The sequence below is a fragment of the Lactuca serriola genome, chromosome 6, assembly GCF_051521515.1.
Source record: "Lactuca serriola cultivar US96UC23 chromosome 6, Lser_US96UC23_V15, whole genome shotgun sequence".
NCBI classification, from domain to species: domain Eukaryota; kingdom Viridiplantae; phylum Streptophyta; class Magnoliopsida; order Asterales; family Asteraceae; genus Lactuca; species Lactuca serriola.
Window position 1 is genome coordinate 180,993,740 of NC_136413.1, and position 16,558 is coordinate 181,010,297.

At 39.1% G+C, this 16,558-nt stretch overlaps 1 non-coding gene across 1 annotated transcript; it reads left to right on the forward strand.

The window, feature by feature from the left end:
• Window positions 1–3,489: 3,489 nt before the first annotated feature.
• LOC145060768 (small nucleolar RNA R71) lies at window positions 3,490–3,596 on the forward strand. Its single transcript, XR_013686952.1, has one exon. It is a non-coding gene; the product is annotated as a small nucleolar RNA R71 (small nucleolar RNA).
• The last annotated feature ends 12,962 nt before the right edge of the window (window positions 3,597–16,558 follow it).

The window sequence follows — 16,558 nt, forward strand, 5'->3', positions numbered from 1 at the left end:
AATCTACCGCCACTAGGATGTACTTGTTTCCTTTGGATGTGGGAAATGGTCCCATGAAGTCAATGCCCCACACGTCGAACACCTCACACACTTGAATGCTATGTTGTGGCATTTCATTACGGAATGAAATGTTTCCCACCCTTTGACAAGCATCGCATTCTTTGACATATTGGGCTGCATCTTTGAAGATCGTGGGCCAATAGAACCCAATGTCAAAGATCTTCTTCGCGGTATAGTGTGCTCCATGATGTCCTCCCGTGGGCCCGCTATGGCAATGTTCTAGTATTCGTCGACTCTCCTTTCCGAACACACATCTTCTTATAATTCCATCCGCACAGCTTCGAAAGAGGTATGGATCGTCCCAAAAGTAATATTTGATCTCTGCAAAGAATTTCTTCTTTTGCTGACTACTATAATCCTTCGGGACGTAATTGGTAGCTAAATAGTTAGCTATGTCTGCGAACCATGGCTCCTCTCCCACGGACACCATAATGTATTCATCCGGAAAGTCGTCTCCCTCGTTATCTTCTTGCAACGCCGGGTTCTCGAGCCTAGATAAATGATCGGCCGCTACGTTCTCCATTCCTTTCTTATCTCGTATCTCTATATCGAATTCTTGAAGAAGCAGCACCCATCATATTAGTCTTGGCTTGGCATCCTGTTTGGAAAACAAATACTTGATAGCCGAGTGGTCAGTAAAAACAGTGGTTTTAGATAAAACCAAGTAAGGGCGAAACTTGTCAAAAGCGTAAACTACGGCTAACAGTTCTTTTTCAGTAGTAGTATAATTCTCTTGGGCAGGATTTAAGGTCTTGCTTGCATAATAGATGGGTTGAAAGTGCTTATCAACCCTTTGTCCAAGGACCGCTCCTAGTGCATAGTCACTAGCATCACACATGATCTCGAAGGGTAAGTTCCAATTTGGTGCTATGATGATCGGGGCATTAGTTAATTTTTCTTTTAGAAAGTCAAATGCCTCTAAACACTCTTTAGTAAAATTAAAGGGTGCATCTTTTAGTAATAATTGTGTTAGAGGTTTCGTGATTTTGGAAAAATCTTTTATAAAACGCCGGTAAAAACCTGCGTGTCCCAAAAAACTTCTAATGCCCTTCACATTAGTTGGTGGGGGTAATTTGGCAATGGTGTCTATCTTTGCCCGATCCACCTCAATTCCCTTTTTAGAGACTTTATGTCCCAAAACTATACCCTCCTTGACCATGAAGTGACACTTTTCCCAATTTAGGACCAAGTCGGTTTTCTCACATCTAGCAAGCATCGAGTCAAGATTTGTGAGGCAGTCATTGAAAGAAGATCCGAATACCGAAAAGTCATCCATAAAGACCTCCATAAATTTTTCTACCATATCATGGAATATGGCGGTCATGCACCTTTGAAATGTCGCAGGTGCATTGCATAGTCCAAATGGCATGCGTCTATAGGCGAAGGTCCCACTGGGGCATGTAAAGGTGGTCTTTTCTTGGTCCATTGGGTCTATGGGTATTTGGAAATACCCTGAAAACCCATCTAAGAAACAATAGTAGCTATGGCCAGATAGTCTCTCTAACATTTGATCTATGAAAGGAAGGGGAAAATGGTCTTTGCGAGTGGCATCGTTTAGCTTTCGATAATCGATGCACACTCGCCAACCGGTTACCGTTCGCGTTGGAATTAACTCGTTCTTTTCGTTGGTAATGACCGTCATTCCTCCTTTTTTGGGCACCACTTGGACCGGACTCACCCATGGGCTATCGGAGATGGAGTAGACGATTCCCGTATCCAAAAGCTTGACCACCTCCTTCTTGACGACTTCTTGCATGTTCGGGTTTAATCTTCTTTGATGTTGCACCACCGGTCTTGCTCCTTCTTCTAAGTTGATCTTGTGAGAGCAGTAGGACGGGCTTATTCCCTTGATGTCAGAGATGCTCCATGCGATGGCTCTTTTCCTTTTCTTCAACACCCGTACAAGTTCCTCCTTTTCCGTCTTGGATAGATCCGAGGCTATAATCACTGGATTCTGATTTCCTTCTTCCAGGAAGGCATACTCCAGATGGTCAGGTAGTGTTTTGAGCTCCAATTTATTGTGCATAGTAACGGACTCGCCGAGTGCAGGTTTGGTACTCGGCGAGTTGGTGGCGGCATTCGCGACTTCTTGCTTTTCTTCAGTTGTACTCGGCGAGTAGATCGGGTCTACTCGGCGAGTAGGGCGTTCAGCTTGGTTCTTTATTTCTTCATACTCCGCTTCCTCCAACAGCCTTTCAATCTCTAATAAGTCCTTTTCTGGATCAAATTCTTCTTCCAAAGCTGCAGACTTGCTGGAGTCTTCAGGTATGTCTTTTTCCAATAATTCGTCAAGCATGTCGATTGAGAATGCCGTGTCGTCACTACTCCTTGAGTACTTCATGGCTTGGTCTACCCCGAATGTCACTGAATCGTCCCCAACTCGCAATGTGAGCTTAGAATCTCTCATGTCTACGATGGCACTAGTGGTGTTGAGGAAGGGCCTTCCAAGGATGATTGGTACTTGCGAATCCGCCTCCATGTCGAGAATGATGAAATCAGTCGGGAAGACAAATTTGTCTACTTTCACTAGCAAATCTTCACATATGCCTCTTGGGAAAGTAACAGTCTTGTTTGCCAAATGAATTGCCATCCGAATTGGCCTTGGCTCCGGAAGGTCCAGTTTCTTGAAGAACGAGTATGGCATAAGGTTCACACTTGCTCCAGAATCAGCTAAGGCATGAATTGCAGCCAAGTTGCCAAATTGGCAAGGCAAAGTTAAGCTCCCCGGATCACCCTTCTTCTTTGGTAATTTGTTTAGCATTGCGGCGGAGCAATTCTCATTAAGTACTACTTTCTGCACTTCCTCCATCTTTCTTCTGTTAGTGAGGAGTTCCTTAAGGAACTTTGCATACTTGGGCATTTGCATGACGGCTTCAATGAAAGGAATGTTTATTTGAAGAGTTTTAATATGATCAAGAAACTTCTGATATTCCTCTTCCTACTTCTCCTTCTTGGCTCGGGCTGGGTACGGTATTGGAGGCTGGTATGGTTTCAAGGGTGGCTGATCACTTGTTTTAGCAGAGGTACTCGCTGAGTCCATCGGTCCTACTCGGCGAGTAGGACTCTCAGATTGTGAGTGTTGATTTTCGACTTGTACTTCCTTTCCTTCCTTCTGTGAGTCCTTGTTTGCTTCAGTTCGAATGGGGGCCAGGGGAGTAATAATCTTCCCACTTCTTGTGGTAACAATATTTACTTGCGCCCCTCGTGGGTTGTTCTCGGTTTTGCTAGGAAGCTCACCCGGTGACCTTTGGTTTAGTTGTTGAGCAAGTTGCCCAAGCTGTGTTTCTATGTTGTGGATGGATGCTTGCTGGTTCCTGAGCATTGTTCTTGTTTCTTGGATAGCAACATCGTGGGCCTTGTGAGTCTAGCAACTGCCGGGTTGTGACATTGACTCCATCATAAAAGATGGAAACTTCTTGCTGGCTGTTTAGATCATGGTGTGGGCAATTTCGTAGCAGACTTTTGTACCTTTCCCATGCTTCATATAAAGATTCTCCAGCTTGCTGTTCAAAGTTTGCAATGGCCTTCTTGAGTTTGGCTATTTTGGATGGTGGGCAAAAGTGATCTATAAATTCTTCCTTCATTTTGGCCCAAGTAGTGACTGACCCGGGGGGAAGTGATTTGAGCCAGTCCTTAGCAGCACCCTTGAAGGTTACCGGAAGCATCCGAAGTAATTGAGTTCGCGGGTTACATTTGGAATGTTGAAGTAATCAGCAACATCATTTACTTCATCCAAATGTTTGTAGGCATCTTCATGATCTTTCCCATAGAAAGGTATTTCCTTGAGCGCAGCTAGGATATGACCTTTTAGCTCGAAGGTAGCAGTTGCGGGAATTGCGGGTTGCACAAGTCCCGGGCCATGGTTGTCGTGCATCCTCTTCTTCCATTCCCCCATGGGAATTTCATCAATGTTAGCCATAGTGAATGCTAACTCTTCCTCCGATTCGGTTTCTTGTTCGTACGTTGCCTCCTCTTCTTCCTCGGTCTCGTATCCAATATCTTCTTGAATTGGCTCCTCAATTGTCAAGGAGGCGCTAGAAGCTCCTGATTTACTGCTCTTCTTTTTCCCAAAAACAGTCTTCAAGTTGGACAATGGTGATTTCTTTGGTGTGCTTGAACTCTCCACGTCCTTCCCTTTGTTTCTTTTCAATTCGGTTTCGGGATCTTCAAACGGGGGTACCAGTGGTGTGTTTGCTCCTCTGGTCATGAGAGTCCTGAAATTAATCAAATAAAAAAAACGTAAAAAGAACAAAAAGATTGTAAAAAAAAATTTGCTGATTAAACTGCTACTCGCCGAGTAGGTGCGAGTGCACTCGGCGAGTATTAGTGATATTTCAAAAAAAAATTTAAGTTTTAACCTAACTAAAATAGATACTAAAACCTAATTACTAGTTACTTAATTGCAATAAATGAACTTTATGCAAGTAAACTCACACAAAGGATCGAAAAAATTAGGAATTAGCTTAATTATTTAGAACCGTTCCCCGGCAACGGCGCCAAAAACTTGATGTGTGTAAATTCAACTAGTTTTATCCCTACTTTTTATTAGTAATTTGAGCACACAAAGGCAGTGAACCTGTCTTTAAGTGGTATAGATTGATAAGTAAGGTATCGAACTCAGGGAACGGACAATTAAACTAATAGCTAATTTTAACTAAAACAAATAATGAAAGTAAAGGGTTTTTCTCTAGTTTTGCAAGACTAGAAACTTAAACAAACTAAATTAACTAATTAACTAAAGCAACAACTATTCACCAAATTTGATAAAGATGTTTCTATTTAGGTTCAACCAATTCACTCCTATGGTTATTTAAGTTAAGGTGGATTAATTGCTATTGGTTACCAATGATAATAGTTAGGTTCATGTTCATTACTCCTAACCCTTAGACAATTAACTAATTTAAGCATTGATCGAGTGTTTAAACTAATTAATTCCCTAGATTAATTATTTGGATTAAATAAGATTTGTAATGGTCAATTAAGTTATTAATTCAATTAACCTCTTGTTGATGGTTTCTCAAACAAGCTCACACATTAATCTTCTTATTTTCTTATTAATCTTAGTTTCATACTCATTACTTCCAAGCATACGTTTTAGCATTCACATAGACATATGAGGTTAACAATTAAGTGATGTTCATGCAACCTAATTGCCTTCCAATTAACAGAAAATAGTAGTGATTAATACATAAGGTTCTTTAACAAACTTAATTTAATAAATCACCAATAGACAATTAAACAAGAATCAATAATTAAACCATAGGAGTTCTTTGGTATTCCCCAAACAGAAACAAAAACGAGTTTAGCTCATAGTTGCAGTAGAAACAAGCATAAAAACAAAGTTTATGAAAGCAAACATGTTTTAATTCCTAAGTCTAAGTGGTAGAATTAACCTAATTGCTTGAATTCTTCCAACTCTTGAAGCTTAGGGTTCCTTAGCGCCTTCTGAATCTTTTAGTTGCAGCTAATCCTTCAAAAATCGCCAGGAGTGCCTCCTCCTGGAATAAGGATTCGTCTTTTATAGATATCCCAAAACAGGGGGTACTCGGCGAGTAGCAGAATCAACTCGCCGAGTAGGTCCATACTTATCCGTCTGGAATTAGCAGTTGTAGTTATCTTCTGGCATATCGTCGTGCACTCGCCGAGTAGGGTCGATCTACTCGCCGAGTAGATCTCCTTCTTTCACTCTTTAATCTTCACTCGCTCTCCTTTTCTCCTTTTTGCATCCAAGCATATCTTTTGGACTGAAAACACAATTCTCAACATTTTAAGTACCTTTTGTCCACATTATTCTCATAATTAATCAAAAATAACTAAGAATATACGTTAAATAATTAACTAATTATGCACATATCAGGTTCCCACTGGAACAAAATCACTCGGGTACCTTGGTACATCATCACAGCATATCACGATGTCTTGCCTCAACCACCAATAACTCAGGTCTCATGTGCCCGCACCATAGATCTCCATAACTAGTTGCACTTGAATGAATTGTTGATCTTCTCAATAGAATACCCAGTTCTCCCCCACTCAGGGTTCGAACCATCACCAATTGGCATACCAACAATCTACTCCATAGACTATTTCACCAGGTACATCACACTTGTGTGACATCCCCATTTTCACGGCCCGAAAAGACCGATTTTGTTGATGCTTTATAAAAATCAGAGTTCTTCTTTTCATAAAAATGTTGCGGAATTTGTTCCCAGAAAAACACGATAAATACGTTATCAAAACATTTTTGAAGAAACATATTTTATTCATTTAAAACGTTTGGGATGTCATCGTCAATACAGAAACATAAGCATAAACCGAACTTACATTTATTTACACTAGTGATCTACATCTCTTTTAAATCTCTCAGTGAAATGTAACTTCATATCGACACCTGTGATACAAATAAACTGAGTGGGTCAGGTTGGGAAACCTGGTGAGTACATAGGGTTTTCAACCCACAATAATATAATTATTATGTTTAATCAATCAAGTAATCAACCCAATTACCCATCCCCATTATCTTCTTTATTCTTAAGGATCTACCCTAAGAATCAACTATCTCTCGTTCATTCATTCCTAAGGATCATCCTAAGGAATCGGCACGAAGTCCATCGCTGCCACGGTTTACACAACGGACACTAAGTCTGCATAGTCGCCAGGGCTTAGGTACTAAGTCTGCATAATCGCCAGGGCTTAGGTACTAAGTCTGCATAGTCGCCAGGGTTTAGGCATCAAGTCCGCATGATCACCAAGGTTTAGGTATCAAGTCTGCATGATCACCAAGGTTTAGGCATCAAGTCTGCATGATCACCAGGGTTTAGGCATCAAGTCTGCATGATCACCAGGGTTTAGGCATCAAGTCTGCATGATCACCAGGGTTTAGGTACCAAGTCTGCATGATCACCAAGGTTTAGGCACCAAGTATGCATGGACACCAGGGTTTAGAGTACACCGGCTGAACACATCGTTCACAACACCTACATGTTGCAAGCCTGGTAGTGCTCCACTGGACTGTCTAGAATAGTCTGTGGTTGTCATCCAACTCTGTTGAATGATGGAGCCATCATTTGGAAAAAAGGATTCTCACATCGTCCACCTCTCACCCTCACCTCGTGGTCTATAACACCTCTCAACTCATCATCCAACTCATATTCCATCTATTACATCTACCCATGTTTTACCCCAACATTATTGTAGATATAAAATACATATACAGTTTAAATCATTTAAAACATGTATACAATCGTTCATTTAGCATAGACATCAAGCACTCAGATAATATGCACACATAGCACGTAATTTATATAAAATACTTCATATCTATGTATAAGATGAAAGTAACTATGCACTCACCTGATAAGGTGATGACTCGGTACTCGGACAACACTTCGTTACTATTAAAACAATTTCCCTCGGACAAAACCTAGTATCATTACCACTAGAGTTTAGTCTAACGTTAACCGCGACTAATTAATACTCTAGATATTATTACTATTATATAATCGTTAAGAAACACTCTTATATAACTCATAATAATAGCCCACATACTCATTATAAGTTCCTAATAACGTTACTATATTAAAACATAAGCTATACTAAAGATAGGGTAGACATAGCTCACTTACAGCGGGTTTTTCTCAAAACCAGGCACCGCTGGAGCAGCGTTCCCAAGCCGAAAGGCTCTTCTTCTCGAAGCCGTTGGGCGCTCCGGGGCTTCCGCCTCGTGCTAGGGAGGCTCCCTAGGCTTTTTTTTTCGGGGGGAAGGGGGGGGGGTTGGGGCTAGAGAGAAGTTCTAGAGAGAGAGGGAAGTGAGGGGAGGTGTGAGAATGAATGGAGGGGGCATCTCTATTTATAGGAGGTTGGAGGGTCACTCACGTAGTGAGTTTTAAGGTGCTCACGTCGTGAGCCAGGCTGGCTACAGCTAGGCGCAACCTGGTGCTGACACGTGGCATCGCACATAGGGTGGAAATCAGCCGATTTTCAAAAATTCATAACTTTCGCATACGAGCTCTGTTTTCTAGGGGTGTTGAACGGGTAAAATTTTCGGGTTTCGGGTAGAACGGGTATTTCCTTAAGAAAATAATGCCCGATACCCGACCTATATTGTAATTCGGGTTTCGGGTATTTGGGTTTGAGGTCGGGTCGGGTAATTATCGGGTATACCCGAAAAATTCTTAAATGACACTTACTGATATTTTTTTTACATGTTGGTTGGTTTAATAGAGAATTGGGTAGGAAAATACTCCATACAATTAACAAGTACATCTATAATAAAAATACAAATCATTATAATATGTTATGTACTTTTTTAATTTCATTACGTGCGATAGAGAGAAACTGAGAATTGTGATGACGGTTCAGGACTTTAGCTTCAGCGCCGTATTCCCTTTGCAAGTTTGCGTTGACTGTCGAGTTGTCGTTCATAAGAAGGAGGCGAAGAGTTTTGTTTTATTTAAAGTGTGCGTACGTGACTGCATTGTATATTTGGTATTATTTAAAAAACGAATTCGGGTATTTAGGTATACCCGAAAATAAATATTCATACCTAAAACCCGACCTATATTATTATCGGGTTAACCTATTACCCGAATGTTCATACCCGTTACCCGTTCTACCCGACCCATTCTACCCGAATTCGGAACGGGTCGGGTGGGTAGAACGGGTTTCGGGTTTTTTCGACAGGCCTACCGTTTTTGACATTCTTTATATCCACGTGTAGGTAAAAATAAGATCTACAAGTTTAGTTTAGACTCTGTCGGATAATTCTCAACCAATCTCAAATTTAACAGTAGGAGGAGTTTAGATTGCTAAATGACCGCGAAGAATTCGTAACCCCTTCATACAGAATCCGTTTTCGTCCATATTTTTACCGTTGAGTTCCTATTAGTGAGATCTTCAACTCTCATTAAGGTTGAGTAAGCCAAAAACCTCTCGAACTAAAATTCGAGTTTCGGGCCATGCACTGCTAAGCCGAATCTTAGAAAAATCATAACTTCCTCATACGAAGTCAGATTTGGGCGTTCTTTTTATGGATGTTCTCGGTTTAACATATACTAAAACTTTGGTTTAGATCACTAAGGCTAAAAAGTCCTCCATCGTAAATTCACTATTTACGTCTCCCGGTGTCATGCCGGTTTTGCCGTAAAACTTCGACGGGCCATAACTTCTTCGTTATAACTCGGATTTCGGCGTTCTTTATATGTACGGAAACCTTGAGACATATTCTACAACTTGGTTAATACTATTTATTATAAATAATCTTTTTCCGAAAAGTCTTTTTCGACACTTATTGCTTCTAATTTGACTAGCCCGGATCTACGGGCGTTACAACTTGACTCTTGGAACGTACCACGCAAACACTCAATGATCTTCCCAAATGGAAACCAAGTGACTCCAAATATCCAGTAACTCATACAAGAATCTCAGAATCCTCCCAACTTGATTGCCTCTGGTCATCTCAAAACCTCAGACTAACACATCGCTGGATACCTCAACTGTTCCAAAATAACCCTGACTCTCGGTCCGAGAATAATGCACTATCACACACCTCGTCTTTGATTCCTCGACCAGCCTCTCACTGTGGGAATCATCATAAAAGCAAGAGCCTTACTTTCACAGAATATACAAAACGTAAACAACGAGAGTCACCGCCACGATATACTCCTCTTGATCACCTCGAACTATTGCTAAAAGTATGCTTCCATCAATAAGGCACCTTCTTGTTCTCTTCCATCTTAGTCCCACTGACGACTCTCTCGTGGTATAAAAATACCTCGCAACAAACAAACTTCCCAAATACTTTGATGAAAAGGCCACCACCATATGTTACCCCACAAGGTTTACCTCCAAACTCTGAACTCGATATCTCATTCACTTCTCCCATAAACGGGAACAACGCAACTCTTTCCGCAGAAGGTGATCTCTCATCCATCAGCCGATGGCTCGACTCATACCTCGATCCTCTAATAAGCATCATCTTTACTCATCCCTGACCCTTGCGACTCTAACTATCATCTCACCAATAAAATCCCTCGGAAACGAACTCGATTTCCCTTTCAAGGTATACTCCATTAAAACTTGCTTGGCATGGCCCTCTGGCCCCACACTGTATTATCTGATCTCAAACTAATCAACCACCACAGGATAACTGGTAAAACCAGAAGCACTAACCGCCACGAATCATGGCACTCAAACCATGTGATCACCTCTCAATCTGCTATGAATCATGGTACCCCAACCATGTTATCTCCTCTCAATCTACTACTTAGAACCTCTGGAAATTCTCCCTGTATCGAGTATAGGTCCTCTTCTTTCAATAGTACGGGCCCATACTACCTGTCATGTCACACCCCTGAACCGAACGGCGGAAGCGTCTGAGGGCTCTTGTGACTTAAATTGAATACCATCACAATGATTATACATGAATCATAACATCATTCATCACCATGCATTGAAATAGTACAACTGATATTGTTTACATCTATTACATTGTTTTAGTCATTACAATTTCATAACATAAACCGTTCGTTAGGAAATCTAAGCAAAACACCATGACATAATTTGGTACTTATTCTTCGGCTTACCTGTTACCTGAGAATACAAGTTATTTTGAAAAACGTCAACATATGAAATGTTGGTGAGTTCATAAGTAATGTTATGGAAAAATGATTTTTGTGAAGATTGAAAACCCAGAAAATCCGGTATTTTCTGAAAAGAGTATTTGTTTATAAAAAGTGTGAAGATCTGTAAGTATGCTTGTCGATTTTGAAAACATGTATAATTGTTGAACTTTGTATACATCACATAGGTTAAAATGTTGAACTCCCCGGGAAAACCCGATGTTTTCCCAATACGTAAATTACATGTCTTGTTTATTGTTATACCGATACGACGATTGTTTTTGATAACCCAGGTGACATTGGATTAATTAAGGTTTGTGAGTTGTTACAATCACGCATTGCTGAAAATGACTAGTTTATAACTACAAATTACGAACGATCCTTAAGGCATCGTCCGTACTACTCACTTAATCCAACCACCCTGACTTCTCTTGATTTACGCCACGAATCTGTTTACTCGATTTCTCATAAGCCCAACAACCGAGGAGAAAGGAGAGTACGAAGCCCCCTTTATTTCCATAAGTTATTCAAGGCTATCGGGAATGCGAAAGGCACTTGGCCCGACTCGCATTTGACTTCTCGACCTCACTAGTAGTACTAATGGACCATTAGGGCCCAATAGCACAATAGAGCTATTGAAAGTCCTTTTACATGAAATTGGGTCATAGAAGGCCCATTAACATGTAAGCGCGTTCTATTCGGGCCTAAAGATCATGTTGTTGGGCTAGCAAGGCCCAACAAGCACGATTTGAAACTTTCAAGCCCAAAGATTGAATGTTGACTCCTCATAGTTATCGCGTATTTATTGAAATCTATGATTTATTGATTTTTGTTTTGTTATTGATTCGAGACCGAATCAATTCGTTTTGTAACGATATTGGTTGTTGAGAGTGTATTTGTTTTTATGTTTCGTCGGTAGCCGTGGATCTTGTATTTTGTCTTAATGAATTAATTCGTTTAAAAGTAAGATTTTTACCTTTTCACAATCTTTCTTTTATAAAAATAGCACTTTTAGTCCTTTATATAAAAGAATTTCATTTTAGTCCTTAAAACATTATTTTGACACTTTTGTATCATAAACTTGTTGAAAAGACATTTTTAGCCCAAATTTATTTTGTAAACAACTTTAGTCCTTTCAGAATGATGTTTTCTTGGTTAAAACCCCCCAATTTCGCAACTTTTACAGTTTTGACCCCAAATAGAAATTTTTTACATTTTTGATCCTTTTTGAATTTGAAAAGCATTTTTGACCATTGGAATAGTTTTAATACACTTCAAATCCCCTGTTTTACAGAAAGTTGCATTTTCAGCCCCTCAAACTTAAAAATCTCGCATTTTGAGGCTTATTGGGCCGAAAAGCCCAAATCTAGCCCATTAAGTTCAAAATTTACATTTTAAGTCCCCCAAAAATGTTGTTGTTCAGAAAAATTATTATAGAAACTGTTTGGACCCTTTTGACCCTCCAAAAATTATAATTTGTCGGTTTGGACCCTAAGTTTTGTATTTTTGACATTTTAAGCCCAAAAATGGGTTTTATGTTCAAGTATGTTCATCCTAACCATATAAACTATTTTTCTTGACTTGATTAGTGTAAAATAGTTTAAATTATGTTTATTTCCTTCCTCATGTTTTAGATCTCGGTTTTTACACACTTTTTAGATAACATATTCATCACAAACACATGATATCACACACATACATGCATCAAATCACAGATAGCATACATTTACACATAGATCTACACATTTACTTGTATTCTCCCCCATAAAAACTCATAAAAACCGAAAAGAAGGGGTATGAAACTCACCTTGAGTTGTGGATCAGTTTTGAAGAAGATTTGGAGAAGTTTGGTGCTATTTTCGGCCCTATCAAGTTCCTTGGATGGATCTCGAACTTAGTGGGTTCTTAGATGATGAGTTTTTATGGAGAATATCCTTGAAAGCCTTCTAGATCTCGAAAGTTTTGAAGAAGAAGTGAGAAGATGTTCTTGAAGACTTAGAGAGAATGGAGTGAATTTTTGTGTGTGTGTGTGTGTGTGTTGTGTTCGGCCGAGAGCAAGAGAGAGAGAGAGGAGAAAGGAGAGGTTTTTGAGTTGATTTGCATGAAAACATGAGATGGTGCATGGGAATCCTATGGATAAATGTGAGGTGGCATAGGAAAGTCAAATCTCCTTCTTTGGTTGGGCTTGGGCCGAGAATGGAGAGAAAAAAAAAGAAAAGGATTGGGCCTTGTATGCTTAAGCCTATTTCATGGTTATGTTATGTGATGTTTGGCCCAAATAAATATGATTTTTATAATCTATTAGGGCTAAATTAGGTTAATTATGGCCCAATATGGTCCATTTAAATATTTTATTTCATTCTTGGCTCAGTATGGCCCAAAATATTGAAATAAATGAAAGTGGGTCCAATTAGAGTCCATTTAAGAGCTCTAAGCCCATGATATTCCAATTGGAAGCTTATTGGTCCATTGGGCCCAATAAGGAAGTCCTAGTCCGAAATGGACTTAAACAAAGACTTCTAGGGTTTGCAATTATTTGTTGACTATTTGTAGTGCATGTATGTAGTGTTTGATTGAAATTTTGTTGTCATAGAGTAAGCATCATGCATGCTTTCATGTTTTGATTCATAGTTGACATAAGTGTTGTAGTTACAAGGCACCAAAAATTTCTAGTTGTGACATGTCACATCTACCCATACTTTCCACACGAATTATTCTAGATTTCCTAAGTAGCTGCTCAACCTCCTCAATCACCAATACCGTCATACCTGGTCGCTCTCCTGCGAATACTTTCCTCTATCAGCGTACTCATCTGACAAAGGTCACTCCCTAGGCTCTTCCTAGGTTCTCACACTTCTCTGTCATCAGCTGCTGAAGAACTCCTTATGATGTCAACCATCTACCTCCTGGATATCGTCATATTCGCTTAGTAGTTGACTCCCATCATCAAGAGTTCCGCAAAGCACGGATCAAGCAACATTCGAGCATTGAATAATCCCTACCAACACGTAAAACCACTCCAGGTTACCACTCCACTTGTTCTAGTCACACTCAAAAGGTATCACCGAACTCAAGCAACTCTACTCCTCGCGGGTATCTAATTACTCTCTCAGTAGGCTCCTCTGATGATCTTCTAAGTATCTCTCCTAGATTACTCCTCTACTCAAGTTCTCTCTAAAAGATCTCTGCTGGATACTTTTACTCCGCACATACTCAAAGCACATCACAGATAGCAAAATTGCTAGGCCAAGGCAACAAAAATCAGGCAACTCTAGCCCTAAAATATGAAATACCTAGCCTCTCTTCTAGCATGCATATCTAATATCTTAATAATAACTCATAACACAAATAAGTAAGGGTATTTTGGGAAATCACCGTTCGGGCTCTGGCTGATTGTACACACTGCTCATTCTTGTTTTTCTCTTAGAAACTCTTGCTCATTTTAGAAAAATCATTTCTTTTTGAATTTTTTTTCAAATCCTCAGTTTGAGTCCAGATATACCCGAAGGTGCATCCGAATCCCTCAAACCAAGGCTCTGATACCAACTTGTAACGACATAAATTTTCAAACAAATTTTTCATTTTAAAATCATATAATTCTCGTAACACGTTTCACAAAAATCTCATTGATTTAATTTACAAAACACAACTCCATAATTGTTTGATTCGTACTCCAAGATCCTCAAAACATAACTCCTGCTTTGGTGTGTACAATCAAGTCGGTGCTTTTCCGTGATCCTGAGAAAACCTGTAACACATATCACATAACACGGTAAGCACGAAGCTTAGTGAGTTCCCCAAAATACCACATACAACTCTTTAGCCACTCGAGGCTATAACTATGTATGACCCTCCGGTTAATGTGTCTCAGTGGGACCCTCCAGTCCCATAACTCTGGTGGACCATCCAGTCCTTGGGATGGTACCTTCCCTTCGCGAACTTTCCGAACCATGATACCTCATAAGAGAAATTAGAAAGAAAGTAAAAATTGTATAATGAAAACTTTCCGAACCATGATACCTCATAAGAGAAACTAGAAAAATCTATTGAGATTGTACCTTCCCTTCGTGAAGTAGATATCCTGATATAGCATGATACCTTGATGGAATGATTTTGTTCTTTTCACCTTGCCACTTAACTTGGAAACAAATCAAATTATATGACATTATATGATATGATTTTCATGTAAATGTTTTGAATTGTTTTCGATAAAAATGTGACAAATGTTTTGGGTTACAAACCCACGTATCTCACGAGACATTATTGTCTTATATATCTCTTTTATGCCATGTATCTCAAGTTATACAGAAGGATAGAGTGATGATTGATAGAAGCTAGATGATGTGTATTGACATATAAAATGGAACTTGTTGAGTTCCTTAATATATATATATATATATATATATATATAGATGTAATTCGTATTTGCTTTCTGTGTTTTTTTTATGATGCTTAATGGTAACACTTAATGTTTTAATCATAAATGTTTTTGTGGGATTGGTTTTTGTTAAATGTGGGTTAATACTCGAATGTTTTTATAACCATAGTATTTCAAAGTTTGAAAAAAATTTGGGATGTTACAAAACCTCAGCCTCAGCCAATGCCTCTAGTAGATTTAACATCGACACACACTGAAAGCTAAACCGATAGTGTATGATATTGTCAACAAAATTAAAACCTCAGCCTCGACTGATGACTTAGGGCCGATTCGGTGTCAACGTTTACCAAACGTTGAATCAATGACGTATTACATCGTCGACATAACTGAAGGATATGGAGTTGTAACTGGATCTAAAAGACATGTTGAGACAGAGCCTGATATCATCAATCATGACTTTGATATTGTCGAGATGTTAGTGGTTTCAATGGCTTGGTCGGTCTTTGTATTTGTTTATAATAAACTGATAATATTAAAGTCTTTTCTTCAACATATCATTTAGCTGCATCTCGGTTAGATTCAGATACAACTTCATCTCCTTTAAATTATGTTGATGATGTGATATGTCATCGGTTTAAATTTGAAAGCACGAATTCCAAATCGGCCTCGAGGCATTAGCCAATGTCTAGATTTCAGTTACGTCGATGGTGTCATAGGTGCGCTGACACCGAATCCACATGAGGCATTGACCAAGGTCGAGGCTTCTAAATGAGGCAGACCTCATCATTCTTATTGAAGCTTGTACATGATACACCATACAAGATATTCTTGATATATCCTAGAGTCTACAAGTACATACATGAGCATCTAAATCAACAATATACAAATCACAATCATTCCTCAATTCAAAAACAATAGGGGCACTTGTCAATTTATATAAAGAGTTTACTAATTAACATTAGTTTGATAAATTTGCGATTGATATGATGATTCATACCTTTTACCAATAGTTGGTTTCATCTTATTTCATTTGACAGTTTGGATTATGTGTGGTGTATTTTACCCCACTCCTATCTTCATCTTAATTTATATGACAATCGGATCGTGTGTGGTGTATTATACTCCACTCCTATCTCCTTCACCAGACTACACCATCAGGAAAATATATTGATGTCTTCATCATATAGAGTGTTCAAAAAATCATCATTACATTCGTCCGCTTTGAAATAATATTCTAATTCAACATCTATTAGAACATCCTTAAAATCCCCATCCTCTTACTCATCGTAAACATAAAATTCCTAATTTTCTTGGGATGATTACTCCATTATATAATCGTGGTAATGTGAAAAATCAAAGACATGTAACTATTTTTAGTGAATAAATAACTAAGACGAGATTGAAGGGTTGAAATCCGTTTGCAATTAACCCACCTTTGGTTCAAAGGGGGTGAGAAACCTGACACATTTCCCAAAATCAAATATCTTTGAAGGGTTTTTTG